This window comes from Mauremys reevesii, linkage group 17 (genome assembly GCF_016161935.1).
Source record: "Mauremys reevesii isolate NIE-2019 linkage group 17, ASM1616193v1, whole genome shotgun sequence".
Taxonomy (NCBI): domain Eukaryota; kingdom Metazoa; phylum Chordata; order Testudines; family Geoemydidae; genus Mauremys; species Mauremys reevesii.
The window spans coordinates 28,259,971-28,277,405 of record NC_052639.1 but is presented as its reverse complement, the minus strand read 5'-3'; positions in this window follow the sequence as shown (position 1 = coordinate 28,277,405).

Below are 17,435 nucleotides of genomic sequence, written 5' to 3'. Positions count from 1 at the left end.
TACCCCAAAAGTAGCTAGTGTGTCATACAGGAGGCCTGTGATATGCCGGGGTCAGATTAGATGCTCTAATGGTCTCTTCTGGCAATAAAGTCGACTAATTTCTTTAAAACTGCATTGGGAGTTTACCTTGGGAGCAGCGTCTGATGTTTTCCTGTCTACCCGGCTTGCTTCCTAGAACGAATGCTCCTTGAGTGGGGTGATCCACAGGGAGTAGCTCAAACCTCCAAAGTGCCTGGCCGGGGCAGGACATTAGCCCAGCAAGGGAGGGGTGTGGCAGTGACATCACAAAGGCCTTTTGCAGGACCTCAGACTATTGGCCAAAGGTGGTGGGGAGGTGGTGACCTCACAGAGAGATGCTGACATCAGCCAGGCAGGACAGGGGCGAGGGGCCAGGGAAACCTCAGAGACCCTGTGGCTTTGCTTCAGCAAGTCTCCTTCTCCAGGTCTCTCTTTGAGGACTGGGGGAGTATTGGGGTTCACGTACCTGAGCGCCAGGAGGAACCTCTTTCGAGTTTTCTCCTTCCCTTTTAGTGATTTTACTTGAAAACAGCCGACCCTGTTTAGAAGGTAAGAGTCTCCTCGAAGTTTGAAACTGTTCAGTCCGATCCATCTGGTGACAGTTGAATTCATGGAAAACATGATCTTAAGGAGGCATAATTTTATTCCAAACCTGGGATCTTGTCCCTTAGAATCACTGAGGACATTAGGGTTTGTCCTTTTTGTTTCACCTTTTCCTCCATCCATCCCTCCTTTCTCTTCCTCTCTTGCTTCTTTTCTCCTTTCTCCTGTTCCCCTCCCAACACCAGGAGGGGTGTGTGTGTGTGTGTGTGTGTGTGTGTGTGTTGCGGGGGAGTGCTCGGCAGCTCTCACTGTGGGAGGTCCACCCCAAACTGTGGAGCTGCAGTAGTGCTGGGGCAGTGATCCTCGCCAGTGACCTGGGCCATCCTTTGAGCTCTCTGGTGAGACCCCTCAGCCTCCCATCCTCAGTCTATATCCTGATTGTCTGAGCAGGGGGTTAATGACAGGGAGGAGACTCAAGGCCTTTTTGTTCTCTTTTAAGTCCAAGTAAATAAGTCATAACCACTTATATGTTTGATGGATTTTGCTGCTTCTCTGCATTAATTGTCTCTGAGCAGTTCATGATTCTCTCTAACATTGCAGTTCTCCTAAAACACTGGCTGAATAATTACTGTGCATACTTGTTGGTCTGGAGCTCATCTGAGAGCACTTTATTGAGGTCATTCAATGTATGAAATTCAAGATCTGATGTCAAGTGTCAGAGGGGTAGCCGTGTTAGTCTGGATCTGTAAAAGCAACAAAGAATCCTGTGGCACCTTATAGACTAACAGACGTTTTGCAACATGAGCTTTCGTGGGTGAATACCCACTTCTTCAGATGCAAGATCTGATGGTTAATATGAAAATCAGTGTTAGGGTAAATGGTGCCCTGGTTCAGGCTTGTAGCAGTGATGGAATAAACTGCAGGTTCAAATCAAGTCTCTGCAGTACATCCACAATTGGGATGGGCCATTCAGTCTTTGTACAGTGCAGGGGGTTAATGACAGGGAGGAGACTCAAGGCCTTTTTGTTCTCTTTTAAGACCAAGTAAATAAGTCATAACCACTTATATGTTTGATGGATTTTGCTGCTTCTCTGCATTAATGAGGCAAGTATGAAGCCTCATTCAAAGACCAGGGGTCACTATATTACTGCACAGTCAATCAATGCAGTCAATCAGTGCAGTTGTAGATAAATCTCTGCATTATGCATTTTTGTATAACTTGTATATGACTTTGTATTGAACCTTGGTAATATGTTATAGCGGGCCCCTAAGGTAGTGTAATTAAGGTAAAAGAAAAGTGTCTTTTTGCTAGAAGTAGAATAAGATCTCCCCCCCACTCGGTAATCAACTGCCCTGTTGCATGAATGAGGTGTGACTGAGGAAGGCGTGGAGGGCAGTACCTCCAGACAGCTGCAATCCTTGGAGAGGGGCTGGCAGCCCAACCAAGGACAATCAAGCTTGGCAAGTGGGCTGACTAGAGAAGAGCAGACATACTGATGGCCTCGGGGATAAGAAGCAAACACCTTCCTGTGGGAACAACCCCCAGCCCAGAGAAAAGCAGCTAGAAGGACCAACAGACACAGTCACAGATTTTGAATCTGGGAGATTTGCCCCTCTCCATCCACCGACTCGCTGCTTGCCTCCTCACCCCCCCCCCACCCCAAGTATAAAGCCTCATTCAAAGACCCAAGGAGTCACTATATTACTGCACAGAGCCCTCCCCCCCCGACGAACTCTGCCCCTCACCTGCCTCAGGCTCTGCAAGGGAGTTTGGGTCGGGCGAGGAGGTCTGGGGTGCAGGCCCTGGGTTGGGGCAGGGGTTTGGGGTGTGGGATGGTTGAGAGGTTGGGCTCTGGAATGGAGTTTGGGTGCTGGGTGCAGGCTCCAGGCTGGGGCACAGGGTGGGGTGCAGGATGGGTGGAGGCAGGGGCGACTCTAGGCACCAGCAAAGCAAGCAGGTGCTTGGAGCAGCCCATTTGCAGGGGCGGCAGCCAGCAGGGATCCAGCCTGGGAGCTGAGAACCAACAGGGGGCCCTGGGAGCTGTAGTTCCTTGGTTAGCTCCCTGCCTATAGAGCCAGCTCTGGAGCAGGAAAAAAACTACATTTCTCAGCATTCCCTTGGCCGCTATCAACAGGAAAGGGAGGGGGAGGGAGTACGGTAGCTGAAACCTCAAGCTGCAGCTTGCTGTCAATGGAGAGCTCACTGCTAGAGCGGGGTGGCACTGTGAATGGGGAACGAGTGTGCCCAAGTTGTAGAAGGCTTTGCCCTAGATATCCCCTTCAGAAGACATCCCCAGACTGGATTAGAGATACTGGTGTGACCTCACCTTGCAGCCCCCAAGGAAGGAATTGGGTGGACTAAATGGACAGTTCCCCTCTTTATCTGAATCCTAGCAAGGGAGGTACGTGGATCCCACTAGAATTTAAGAGTAAGGGAGGAGAGGCTCTACTGGACCTGGGCAGCTTTAGATACAGTACCAGGCACGTAGAGGATTTCCACTTCTGAGCCATCGAAGCAGAAATTGACTTTTCCTTTCCAGATTTAGCTAATATTCAGAAAGGGAATCTAGCACCTGCCTTCCAGATTTGAACACCCTCAAAATTCAGGAGTGCTGAAGCTCAATTTGGGCAGCTGTTACTTCATTTCTCCCAAATCAAATATACTGATTCACTGTAATTTGCTGTAGAAAAAGTAGGATAAACTTGAGCAAGAAATGCTTCCCAGTGGTTTTTAGGACTGGAATTGCTATTTTCAACAGCCATTGCCTTTGTTTGTTTGTTTTATAGTTTTATTTGTTTAAAAGGAAGACAGTGATATTGCATTGGCAAATTGCCCCTAGAAACAAAGAATGGAACATAAGAATAATAAAGGCACCTCAACGTTTCCTCATTTCTGTAGGACAGTCTTATAATATGCATCCAGATATCCTTTAATCACACAAGCTGGAAATTGTTCCATGTTACTGCAGTTCTGTAACCATATGGGAACCAATCCTGTCTGTGTTCTGTGCACATCCAAAATTCCTGCTGAATGACCCACTCTGGGAGCAAGTTACCAGTGACCCAGGGCTGGGGTGGAAGGAGGGTGCAAGTGGGCCGGGGGAGCCCAGAGCTGGGGCAGCACGGGGTGCATGTGTGGGGAAGATCCCACGGCTGGGGTGGCAGAGGGTGCTGGTGTGTGTGGGGGAGAGCCCAGGGCTGGGATGGCATGGGGTGCGGGTGTGTGGGGGAGAGCCCAGGGCTGGCAGCAGGGGGGTACAGGTTGTTGGGGGGAGGCCCAGAACTGGGGCAGCAGGGGGTGTGGGTGGAGGGGCAGAGCCCAGGGCTGGGGCAGCAGGGAGATTCAGGGAGGAGCCCAGGGCTGGGGTGGGGGCAGTCAATTTTTTTTTTGCTTGGGACAGCAAAAAACCTATAGTTGGCCCTATCTCCACCCACCGTGAGGTAGGTAGGAGTGGATCATTATTATCCCTACTTGAAAGAGGGAGAAGATAAGGCTGAGAAAGGATAATTGACTTGTCTTAGGTCGCATAATCAGTGGCAGAGTTGGGAATAAGACCCAAGAGCCCTGATTTTCAAACTAAGCATCGGATCTTAAATTTCCGACATTGAATGATCTGAGTAAAGTGCTCTCAGATGAGCTCCAGACCAGCAACAGTGCACAGTAAATATTCAGCCAGTATTTTAGGAGAACTGGAATGTCAGAGAGAATCATGAACTGCTCAGAGACAATTAATGCAGAGAAGCAGCAAAATTCATCAAACATACAACTGCTTATGACTTATTTACTTGGTCTTAAAAAAGAACAACAAGACCTGAGTCTCTTCTCTGGCAATAACCCCCTGCTCAGACAATCAGGGTAGAAACTGAGGATGGGAGGCTGAGAGTTCTCACCAGAGAGCCCAAAGGATGGCCCAGGTCACTGGTGGGGATCACTGCCCCGCAACACACACACACACACACACACACACACACACACACCTCTCCTGGTTTTGGGTGGGGAATAGAAGAGAGGATAAAAGAAGCAAGAGACGAAGAGAAAGGAGGGAGGGAGGGAGGGAGGGATGAAAAGGTGAAACAAAGGACAAACCCCAATGTCCCCAGTGAATCTAAGGGACAAAATCCCAGGTACACAATAAAATTCTGCCTCCTTAAGCTCGTTTTTTCCATGCCTAGAATTCAACTCTCACCAGATGACTGAGACTGAACAGGTTTCAAACCTCGAGGGGGCTTCTGGCTGTGATTTGTCAGTCCTCAAAGGCCAGCCAGGTGACTGTAAATTACTTACAATCATTAGGAAAAATTAGTATCAAGATTCCAACTCTAGCAGTCAGACAACATTGGTTCAATTTACAAGAGATTACTTTTCATATTCCTTGGTTCCCCCCAAATTAGGAAGGGCCTGTGACCACAGGTCCTGCAGGGTACAAAGGGCAGGTCTACATCCCTTTTCTCTTTGTGCATAGTCCTGCCTGCTCCCTTTTCAGTTTCAGTTCTGCTACCACAGTACTGATCAGCACATTCTTCAGTAGCATAGGGAAGGGCAGGCACCATCACACAAGGACTATTACACAGAGACCTGCCAAATGCACACAGCAAACAAATGAAAACAAGAGATGAAAATGTTATTTTTTCATTAATCCCTTTCAGTGACAGCAACCTCCGTGGCTAATTGTAACAATAGTAGATGCAGCATTTTCTGATTGAAATGATTTTCAAGTTGTGGGTGCCTTTATGAACAGTAATTGCCTACATCTGTGACACAAGTACTTTTCAATTCCATTAAACCTGGGGTTTTGCTCAATTACACACGATATCTTGGAATTTTTCTGGCATATTCATCATCACATACATCACCTACAAGACTCCTGCCATAACAAGGGGTTCTTTATAGGGGTTTGAAATTATTAAAGTGACCCAGCACTTTTCAATTGTAACAGCTCAGGACAAAGTAGATCTCCCTGATCCCACTTATGTAGCTATTTAAATGTAACCTAATTATAAGGTGGCCTAACTTACTGATATTTTTGACACGTTTTCAAAAAGTGGCCTCTATTTAAATCCATGCAAATATCTGTATGCACACTTTCTGAGCACTGCAAGTCTGAATCTATCACCTGTGCATGCATCTGCTGTTACCTGAAACATGCACATGCTGCTATTTGCATGAAAACTTCTACACGCCTGAATAGAGGAGGATCCTTTGAAAATGTGGCCTTTTAATTATATTTCATACTCCACAAGAGTAGCCTAAAACAACAACGGATATAATAAGGCCCTGGCATCAAATGAATAAGGAACAATATAAAAATCAGCAGCACTTTATAAAGAGGACAGGAACAAAATATACAGTAACCATAAAACCAACAGATAAAACAAAACCCAGATTTCCCCAGGTGCAATCTAACAGGACAATTTTGCCTTCATAACTCTAGCAATACTCATCTATTTCAGCATGTAATGATCCTGTTTAAAGTATCCAGGAAACAATAAACTCTGGCCCCGGTGCTTGTACATGTTCACTTTGTTGAGTGTGGCTCACATATCTGGACCTCCCAGCTGTTAATTGCTTCACCAACCACCCTCTGTCTTTGCTTCTGTGTATGTCACTTCATTCTGGCTCTGCAAGGTGTCTGAAGTCCCAAATGCCACTTGTCCTTCTGTAAACCTATCCCAGCGGTATCCCTCCCAACTGCCTCCTTTGTGGTTCAATTCTACACCATTGAAATCAATGGAATTTTTCCATTGACTTCAATTAGAGCAAGATCGGGCCCTTCAGCAATTTCCACCCAGTTCTTTCTATTATGATTTGTACCAATCAGGGTTCAGGGCCTCATTGTTCTAGGCACTGTCTAACAAAACAATGGTCCTGTGCCCCAAATATTCTGCAGCATCATCCAAAAGATACCAGAAATGCAGTCCAGTGAATTACCTTGATAACCTCTGGTGTAATCTTTCTTAATATCTGTGGTTTCTAATTCTATCAATTACTCGACAATTAAATTAAGGTTAAGTTACACAGTGGTTTCTGAGAGCAACTGTTTTGAAAATCCAGTTAAAAATGTATTTTAAAGGTAAATAAATGCCTAATCTTTGCCTGAAACACAAGCAATATGATTTTTTTAAAATGTGTGCTACCATCTCCAAGCCTCATCCTCTCTCCAGTGAAATCCTCTGCAAATGCCTGCACTTTTCATTTCCACCCATGCCCTTCCCTTTTTGCCTTTACAGAGCTATTAAATTTGTTAGTCTCTAAGGTGCCACAAGTACTCCTCATTCTTTATGCTTAATGATGTACTTCTAATAAAGAATTTAATTCTAATTTTTGCCTAGAGTGACTCTGACTTTCAAATTATATTTAAACATAGGAACTTGTGGAATGGTTTAGGAATAAAAATAAATTAACATGTACAGAAATATGAAATAGAAAAACAAATAGGACAATTTCACTGCTCTACATGGGAAAACCCACACAGAGCTTATTTCATCTTGTGAATTTTTCTTCAGACTAAGCTAAGGGGGGGAAAAGAAAGAGTTTCTCTAATTGTTTTAAACCACGGATGAAAAGAACCTAACATGATCACCCTTGATTAACATGCTTATTATATAATATATAAACAGGGAAACCAGGAGACAACCTGGGCCACGAAAATAAATAAGGAATCCTTTTTATATTGATAGTTCCCAATGTATCCTCTGCCAAGAAATGGACTTTGTGCAGAGAAAATCCATTTTCTAGTGCCAAAGATATTGATAATTAACATTTATGTCATGAAACTTGTAATACCAGTTTGCTAAAATAAAGCTAAGCTTTTCATTATTATTTTAGAGTTTAATTTAGTCATCCAAGGTTACTCAGCTTCATGTTTATAAATTATACAGGGCAGGGACTTAACTCCTCTTGATCGACCTGTTTTGGAACTATGACTGTACAAGTAAGGAGGTTCATAACCTTGTTTGAATATCTGATCCGGCCTTGAAAGAAGGTGATTTATGGGATCGACAAACCCTCATCATTTCAAGAATCGGCATCTGAGAACAAGATTTTCCTCTATAACACAAAGAGCGGAGCAAATCAGTTAAGTCTCTACTAGAAGCTACAACTTTGTTTATGTAAGAGTCATACAAGGTTACAAGGTCTGAGAATAGTCTGCCAGTAAGAGTATGGATTTTAGAACAAATAAATAGCTACATACTGCATAAAAATTGGAAGTTTTGAAACTACTTGTCTGATAATTCAGCACTAGCCATGCTACAGCATGTTCTAATTTACCATTTGGTATATGCTTTTTGAAAATACTGAAAGTACATGCCAGTGGTCAACTAAATCATAGAAAATTCAAGCCCTATTTTACATGATGGGTGAGACATTGAAAAGTGCATGACTTAGAAATGCCAGTCCCATTAAAAGTTAATGAGACTTATGTTCCTAAATCACTTACTCTCTTTTGAAAATCTCACCCATTTTCGTTTCCAGGGCTACTGCTGCCAATCACCAATATTTTTAAGATAGTACATTTTTTGTAATTATCTGGCATAATAAAAGCACCAAAATTGTTTCCTGGAGAAAAACAAATCCAGAAACCCTAAAATACTGCAGCACTTCTGTTTCACTTTCTGTACCAATGATGAGAGGATTCTGTGAAGACAGACTTTTTTTTACAGGATCTGAAAAATTTCTATAGTAATCAAACATATATGCCCGTATTAAGCACCATAGACTGCCAAATTCCAGAGAAACAGAAAACACTCTAGACTTGTGCATGGAATCACTTTTATGTGTTATTTCAAATGCCCTTCCTGAAGTTCTTATGGTGATCTGCGGAGGGAGGGGGGAAGAATTCTGAAGATAAAAGTAAATTCCAGTGCCATTTCTATGATTGGTTTCAGAGTAGCAGCCGTGTTAGTCTGTATCCGCAAAAAAAACAGGAGTACTTGTGGCACCTTAAAGACTAACAAATTTATTTAAGCATGAGCTTTCGTGAGCTATGATTGTGGAACCATGGGAAGCCAGGGGCACTGAATTTATCACAGTATTTACATTACTGTTACAAATCCAAATGTTTCACCTATTTTCTAGGAATACTTCACCTTGGTTAAAAAGAACCAAGCAAAATCACGGTGCAAAGGTAATACAATAGGGCATTACCGATGCACCCAAACTTGTAGATTGTGCAAGGAATATCAGGTTGCAACCTGTATAAGTGCAGGTAACTGTGCAAAAAGGGGCTAAAACTGTTTTTCTTTAATAATTGTATTCTCTGCCATGCATTGTCAGGGACTGAAGAAAGCACATGCCCAGCTTTCATTATCTGAAGATAACCTTCCAAATGTAAACCAGTGCAGACCTGTCTTCCTGAGTCTGCAAACTGGCAGTTCCAGAGCTTCTATTCCGCCTCACAATGCTGCCAAGCACTAGCAGCTTTGGTCAGTTTCACTGCTGTTATTCAGAACCCCAGGGGTGACGGTAAAACTGAGTAAAATGGTGCCTCTTTCTGGAAAAGTAAGTTCAAGCAGAATCAGGCACTGGAGCTATTCATAGAGAAGCTCAATCCGCTTCCCTCCTCCCATGGAGTAGGAGGAGGGAGGATTTCTCCTTTGGGTCTTGAAAAACAAGAGTGAAAAACAGGGTGCTGGGCTATGGGGAGATCTGTGTGTCAGGGCACTGCGGGTCTGTGTGGGGCATTGTGCAGTTATGGTGTGGGGCTGTGGGAAGGGCACTGGGAGGAGGAAGGAAGGAGGGGAAATCTGTGTGTATTGGGAAACTAGAGAGTGGGGTTTCTGTGTGGGGTGCTGGGCAGCTGTGGTGGGGCTGTGGGCAGGGTGTGCTGGGCGAGGTGTGTGCACAGCACTGTGCATTTGTGGTGGAAGAGTTGTAGGGGTTGCTGGGCAGGGAGCTCTGTGGCACAGCATGGGCGCACCCCAATAGGAAAGGCTACGCTGGTAACACACGGCCAGGCAGACCAGTGTGCCTCTGGCTCAAACGGGCTGCGCACCTGTGTCTGTCTGTCTCCCCCAGCTCCACCAACGTGGCCTGATAGTTCACGCCATGATCTGCTCACCCTCCCCCTCCGTCCATCCTTCACTCCCTTCCCTGCGTCTCTCCATCCTTGTCCTCTGTCCTGTCCCGTCTCCATCCGTCCCTGCCCTTCGTCCTTCTGCCCCTCCGTCCCGTCCCTGCAGCCTCCAGCCGTCCCTGCCCTCCGTCCCGTCCCTGCATCCCCCCAGCCCTGTACTCCGTCCCGTCCTGTCTCCATCCGTCCCTGTCCCTTCGTCCCCTCCGTCCTGTCCCTGCATCCCCCCAGCCCTGTCCTCTGTCCCGTCCCCTGTCTCCATCCGTCCCCTCCCGTTCATTTGCAGCCCAGCTCAGCCCCGGTCACTCTCGCCAGGTGGGGCCGGGCAGCCCTGCGCTGCGATCCAGCACCGGGCACCGCGGAGCACCGGGCAGGCTGTGCAGGGTGGGGAGGGATACTCGCAGTGCTGACACCTGCCTGCCTCAGGGCTTTCTCCCTGCCCGCCGCGAGGATCGCCAGGGAGGGGAGCAGCGTGCCGCTGAGAGCCGTGTCCAATTGGCCGGGTGGCTGCCTGCAGACAGCACGGGGGAGAGAACCAGACAGCCCTGTAACGCCGCCGCTGCTCGGGACCCGCATCCACGCTGCTGTGCCACCGAGACCCATCAAGTGCCACGGGAGCGGGGGACACACCCCCACCCCAGGGAAGTGTCAGGGGCTGCTCGGGCTGGGAGCCCGGCGGAGACTCCAGCTGGGGAGAGGCTCAAAGGGGTAAAACGTTGCACCAAAAATATGAAAAAGTTGCCAGACAAAAACCCTTTAATTACAGCTCGGACGGGCCCCTCTGGAGCAGGGGGGCGGGGCCAGCCGCGGTCCCGCCGCCGGGCAGCAGCAGCATTGAGGCAGCAGGGGGGGGCGGCGCGAGACGGCTCCCGGGGATTCCCTGCTCGCGCCGCTGCCGGGGGGAGCCGCTGCTGCTGCGAGCTGGTGCGCGGGGGGTGGAGGGGGGGGTGTCCTCGCGGGCGGGGCTCGCGCCCAGAGCGCTGACACTGTCGGTTCGGAACTGTGACTCCGCCCCACTTGTGACGTCACCGCCCTCTCGGCCCGTCCAACTAGCGTGTTAACCCGGGCTCCGCCCACTGTCGCCGCGGCAACCACCAAAACAAACGTTCTCGGAACACGTGGGGCAGGGAGGGGGGTAAGGTTGGGCCGTGACGCAAAGAAAGCAGCTGGCTGGCAGCGCGCGGCAATGACGTCAGCGAGGAGGAGTCCGCGACGCAGGGCGGCTCCTCCCCGCCCCCGCTCGCGGTCAGCGACCCAGCGCCTCGCGCACCTGTGCTGGAGGAGGCGGCGGATGCGGATGCAGGACGGGACGGAGGAGGGGCAGGGACGGATGGAGATGGGACGGGACAGAGGACAGGGCTGGGGGATGCAGGGACGGACGGAGGGGACGAAGGGGCAGGGACGGATGGAGAGGGGACGGGACGGAGGACAGGGCTGGGGGGACGCAGGGACGGGACGGAGGGGACGAAGGGGGCAGGGACGGATGGAGACAGGACGGACGGAGGACAGGGCTGGGGGTGCAGGGACGGACGGAGGGGCGGAGGGGGCAGGGACGGATGGAGACGGACGGACGGAGGACAGGGCTGGGGGATGCAGGGACGGACGGAGGGGACGAGGGGCAGGGACGGATGGAGACGGACGGGACGGAGGACAGGGCTGGGGATGCAGGACGGGACGGACGGAGGGGGCAGGGACGGATGCAGACGGACGGGACGGAGGACAGGGCTGGGGGCAGGTGGACGGAGGGGACGGAGGGGGCAGGGACGGATGCAGACGGGACGGGACGGAGGACAGGGCTGGGGGATGCAGGACGGACGGAGGGGACGGAGGGGCAGGGACGGATGCAGATGGACGGACGGAGGACAGGGCTGGGGGATGCAGGACGGACGGAGGGGACGAAGGGGCAGGGACGGATGCAGACGGACGGGACGGAGGACAGGGCTGGGGATGCAGGACGGGATGGAGGGGACGGAGGGGCAGGGACGGATGGAGACGGACGGACGGAGGACAGTGCTGGGGATGCAGGGACGGACGGAGGGGACGGAGGGGAGGGACGGATGCAGACAGGACGGGACGGAGGACAGGGCTGGGGATGCAGGGACGGGACCGAGGGGACGAAGGGGCAGGACAGATGGAGACGGACGGGACAGAGGACAGGGCTGGGGATGCAGGACGGACGGAGGGACGGAGGGGCAGGGACGGATGCAGACAGGACGGGACAGAGGACAGGGCTGGGGGATGCAGGGACGGACGGAGGGGACGGAGGGGCAGGGACGGATGGAGACGGACGGGACAGAGGACAGGGCTGGGGATGCAGGGACGGACGGAGGGGACGGAGGGGCAGGGACGGATGCAGACAGGGGACGGGATAGAGGACAGGGCTGGGGGTGCACAGGGACGGGACGGAGGGGACGGAGGGGGCAGGGCCGGATGGAGACGGACGGACGGAGGACAGTGCTGGGGGATGCAGGACGGGACGGAGGGGACAGGGGCAGGGACGGATGGAGACGGACGGACGGAGGACAGGGCTGGGGATGCAGGGACGGGACCGAGGGACGGAGGGGCAGGGACGGATGGAGACGGGACAGGACGGAGGACAGGGCTGGGGATGCAGGACGGGACGGAGGGGACGAAGGCAGGGACGGATGGAGACGGACGGGACAGAGGACAGGGCTGGGGGGATGCAGGGACGGGAAGGAGGGGACGAAGGGGGCAGGGACGGATGGAGACGGGAGGGGACAGAGGACAGGGCTGGGGGGCTGCAGGGATGGGACGGAGGGGACGAAGGGGGCAGGGACGGATGCATACGGCACAGGACAGAGGACAGGGCTGGGGGGATGCAGGGACAGGACCGAGGGGACGAAGGGGGCAGGGACGGATGGAGACGGGACGGGACAGAGGACAGGGCTGGGCGGATGCAGGGATGGGACGGAGGGGACGAAGGGGGCAGGGACGGATGGACAGAGGGGACGGGACAGAGGATAAGGATGGAGAGACGCAGGGAAGGGAGTGAAGGATGGACGGAGTGGGAGGGTGACCAGATCGCAAGCGTGAACTATCAGGCCACGTTGGTGGAGCTGGGGGGGAGACAGACAGACACAGGTGCGCAGCCCCGTTGGGAGCCAGAGGCACACTGGTCCGCCTGGCCGTGTGCTACCAGCGTGCCCTTTCCTATGTGCCCTAACGCATTCCTATGTTATTCCATAACGTTCCTATGTGCCATAACATTCTTATGTGCTGAATAAGAGCACATAACATTCCTGTGCTCCCCTCCCAACACCAGGAAGGGGGTGTGTGTGTGCCCTTTCCTATTCTTATGTGCTGATCAGTACTGTGGTAGCAGAACTGAAACTGAAAAGGGAGCAGGCAGGACTATGCACAAAGAGAAAAGGGATGTAGACCTGCCCTTTGTACCCTGCAGGACCTGTGGTCACAGGCCCTTCCTAATTTGGGGGGAACCAAGGAATATAAAAAGTAATCTCTTGTAAATTGAACCAATGTTGTCTGACTGCTAGAGTTGGAATCTTGATACTAATTTTTCCTAATGATTGTAAGTTATTTACAGTCACCTGGCTGGCCTTTGAGGACTGACAAATCACAGCCAGAAGCTCTTTGATTTTGGGAAGGCCCCAGATCATTTTGCAGCTGGAGTGGGCAGCACCACTCAGGCTACCGTTGATACACTAGGACCATCACAAGTTCTTCTGCTGAGCATCCAGCATGACGTTTGACCACAAAAAGGGGCAGACAAATAGAAGAGGCAATATAGTATGTAGTGGGCTCAGGGATGAGAACAAAGGACTAATCCTAGCGTTGACACTGGCTCCCACTGTGGCCCTGGTCAAATCACATAGGCCAAAATTTCCATACTTGAGTGCCTATAGTTATGTACCTAAATCATTGACTTTAATAGAGTATTAGAGCAGTGGAAGCTACTCCAGCCATTGATCTTTTCCCATTTTGCATACTGAGGAGGGAGAGTGCTTCTTTGTGTCCCCCCTTGCAAGGATTCCCAGCACCCACGAGTTACTCATGTGGGTATTGAACATAAAATTTTCTACCATGCAAAAATACATTTTGTTTTCAAACAATCAAAGGACTTAGTTGACACGGAGAATTTTTTTAGAAAAAGGGCAAAATAGCTTGACATTTCAAAAGAAATCACTGTTTAATTTTCTTTATAGTTCAAACATTATTTTAAAGGAGTTGAACTCAGATGTTCCTGAGGTTTAACAATGACTTGTATACATAGCTCCCAGAATGGAACCTGTGCAAACAAAAAATAAACAATAATAGTGTCTTTTAAATTCACAGTATTTTTAAAGACACACAGAGGAGAATCAGCCAGGCTGATTCATTGTATTTTCCCTGTGCTGATGAAGGAATTAGAGACAATAACAGAGCTTGACAAAACCAGCTAAAGCCACCAAACCAACTGGAGCGTTAAATCTATCAATCAGCAGTAAATATGAAATATAGGGGGGTGGGATCAGGGCGATGCCCTGGGGAGAAGCCCAGAGAACTCCTCTTCCCCAATTGTCAGAAGAGGGAAGGTGCTAGGATTTTTATCCAAATGCCCTCCCTGAGTCCTATTTAGAGATTCAGGTTCTTTAACATTATAGCTGTCCCAAGTTTGCATAGTGCAATGCTTGAATTTACATGAAGAGAAAGTAGAGAGTAAGTAGGAAAGTTCTTCCAATTTTAAACTAGATGTATATTAAATTAAATCTGTGCTAATTAATCAGATGCATAAAGAGTATTTAAGACAACAGCTCAGCCCCTCTCACCCATCCATCACCATTGTCAACTTTCTCTGGATGTGTTTTTATGGATAAACTGAACTGATCTGACTGGCTGAATCAAACAATAAGTTGTTCTAAATGAATCACGATGCTTCAGGGCAATAACTGTTTGGGAAACATCTGTTACTTTACTGCTTCAACATTCAGCTGAGAAAATTATTAGATATATATTCTGATAATTTGAACAGAAACAAAGTCATCGTAACAGAACATTGAGAGAGGATCAAAGCCTTAGGTTTTGAAAATAAATATCACACGTCAACATTTTTTCCATAAATGCTTCGGCAGCGGGAGACCATTATCCTAAGATAACATTCTCCAGCAGAGAGATGATCTCTTAATTAGAGCAATATGAAAACTACTTTAGGATGCTTGATATAAATCCTGCAAACTGATTCATTGATACTTTTACTAAGATGAATTTTGATATCATGGGATGAAATCCTGGCCCTATTGTAGTTTATAGAACGAGGAGTACTCGTGTCACCTTAGAGACTAACACATTTATTTGGGCATAAGCTTTCATGGGCTAAAACCCACTTCATCAGATGCATGCAGTGGAAAATACAGTAAGAAGATACATATACAGAGAACATGAAAAATGGGGGTTGCCATACCAACTCTAACAAGATTAATCAATTAAGGTGGGATATTATCAGCAGGAGAAAAAAAACGTTTTGTAGTGATAATCAGGATAGCAAACAGTTGACAAGAAGGTGAGAGTAACACTAGGGGAAAAATTAGCATGGGGAAATTTTTTTGGAAAAGTTATTTTGTTGAAGAATTGCGACTTTTGGGTCTGTAATCAAGCGTCTAGGGAGGTTGAAGTGTTCTCCGACTGGTTTTTGAATGTTATAATTCTTGACGTCTGATTTGTGTCCTTTTATTCTTTTATGTAGAGACTGTCTGGGTTGGCCAATGTATATGGCAGAGGGGCATTGCTGGCACATGATGGCATATATCACGTTGGTAGATGTGCAGGTGAAGGAGCCCTGATGGTGGGGCTGATGTGATTAGGTCCTATGATGGTGTCCCTGAATAGATATGTGGACTGAGTTGGCAACTGGCTTTGTTGCAAGGATAGGTTCCTTGGTTATTATTGTTGTTGTGTGGTGTGTGCTTGCTTCAGGTTGGGGGGCTGTCTGTAAGCGAGGACTGTCCTGTCTCCCAAGGTCTGCGAGAGTGAGGGATCATCCTTCAGGATAGGTTGTAGATCCTTGATGATGCGCTGGAGAGGTTTTAGTTGGGGGCTGAAGGTGACGGCTAGTGGCGTTCTGTTATTTTCTTTGTTGGGCCTGTCCTGTGGTAGGTCACTTCAGGGTACTCTTCTGGCTCTGGAACACCTGGCATTGGCCACTGTCGGTAGACAGATACTGGGCTAGATGGACCTTTGGTCTGAGCCGGTACAGGCGTTCTTATGTTCTTATACTTGGGGAAAATGACTAGCAACCTGGCTACCATGGCATGAGCTACCTTTGACAACTGATTGCCTCCTTATTACCAGAACATCATTACAGAAAGGAAGCTTGTAATGAAACAGGGCCAGATGTGGATAGCCGGGATAGCCTCCTGCTGTGCTCATTTGGGTTTGTACTGTAGTACGGTGCAGTGTTTCTTTACAAAGGGCAATTGTTTGCTACTTTCCTTATTAGGGACTAGGTGAAAATAAGATGAAAAATTCCAGCTTTTTGTTGGATATTGTTTATCTGCTCCTTGCACATTCAGGGTAATAGCTTAGAACTTTCACTGAAACTGAAGTTGCATAAAATGAGTTTTGTTTTAATACAGTTTAATTTAATTACTTTCAATTCTCTGATAAACACAGCATTGAGTGGTGAAAAGGGACTGTCACAAAGATAAGAATGGCAATAAAATATATACTGAAAACAACAGATGAGTAAGAGCTTCATTGTTTAAACAGTACATAGAAAGAAAAACTATTATATATTAAGAAAAAAATAGGGAAATTAACAAACCAAAAAACCCCTCATTTAACGTTACTTACGTTTGCTTTCATCAATAAAATAAACCATAAAATAATTAGGAAATACAAAGTCAAGATTTTCAAAAACGATTAAAAGGTTACGAAATTTTACGTTCTCTTTTTAGCAAATGTCCAAATAAGTGTTGCCCTGGGCACCCTTAATTCAGTCCTCTTGTGCATTTCCATGATGATGCAGACTTTCATTACCTGATCCCAGGAAGAAGATCAGCAGGAAGAAATGGAATAAGAGGAAAGAGAAGATGAGAAAAGAGGAAAGGAGGAAGAGGGAAGCCCAAAAGGACAAATTTCAAACACCCGCAGCGAGTCACAGATTCATAAATTCCAAGGCCGAAAGGAACCACTCTGGTCTGACTTTCTATTTAACATCGGCCATTGAATTTCCCTGAAAATAATTCCCACAGAAATTAAAGCAGATTGTTTAGAAAATCACACAATCTTGATTTTTTTAAAAAAAGGCTAGTTGTGGAGGATCCAGCACAACCCTTGGTGAATGGCTCCAAACCCTGAGGTTAAAAATGCGCTTTCTCTCTAGTGTGAATTGGTCTAGGCTTCAACTTTCAGCCATTGTCTGCCCTTAACCTTTATCTGCTAAAGTGAAGAGCTCATTAGTAAATATTTCTTCCCTTAGGCTCAGCGCTTACCCTTCTCTTTGAATGAGCTGCTGTACTCTGTCAGCACAAGAGGGTTTTCTAATCCTTTCATCATTCATGTGGCTCTTCTGTGAACCCTGTCCAATGTGAGAGCATCTGTCTCAAACTGTGGACACCAGAAGTGGACACAATTTTCCAGGAGTGGTTGCACCAGTGCTCAGTATACAAATATGGAACCTCTCTATTTCTACTTGAGATTCTGCTCTTTGTATCGCTCCAAGAGTCACATTTGCCCTTTGGCCACTGGGAACTCATGGGGAGCTGATTATCCCCATGACCCCAAGTCTTTTCAGAGCTGGTGGTTCCCAGGTTTGAATCCTCTATCTTGTACACAGAGCCTATATTT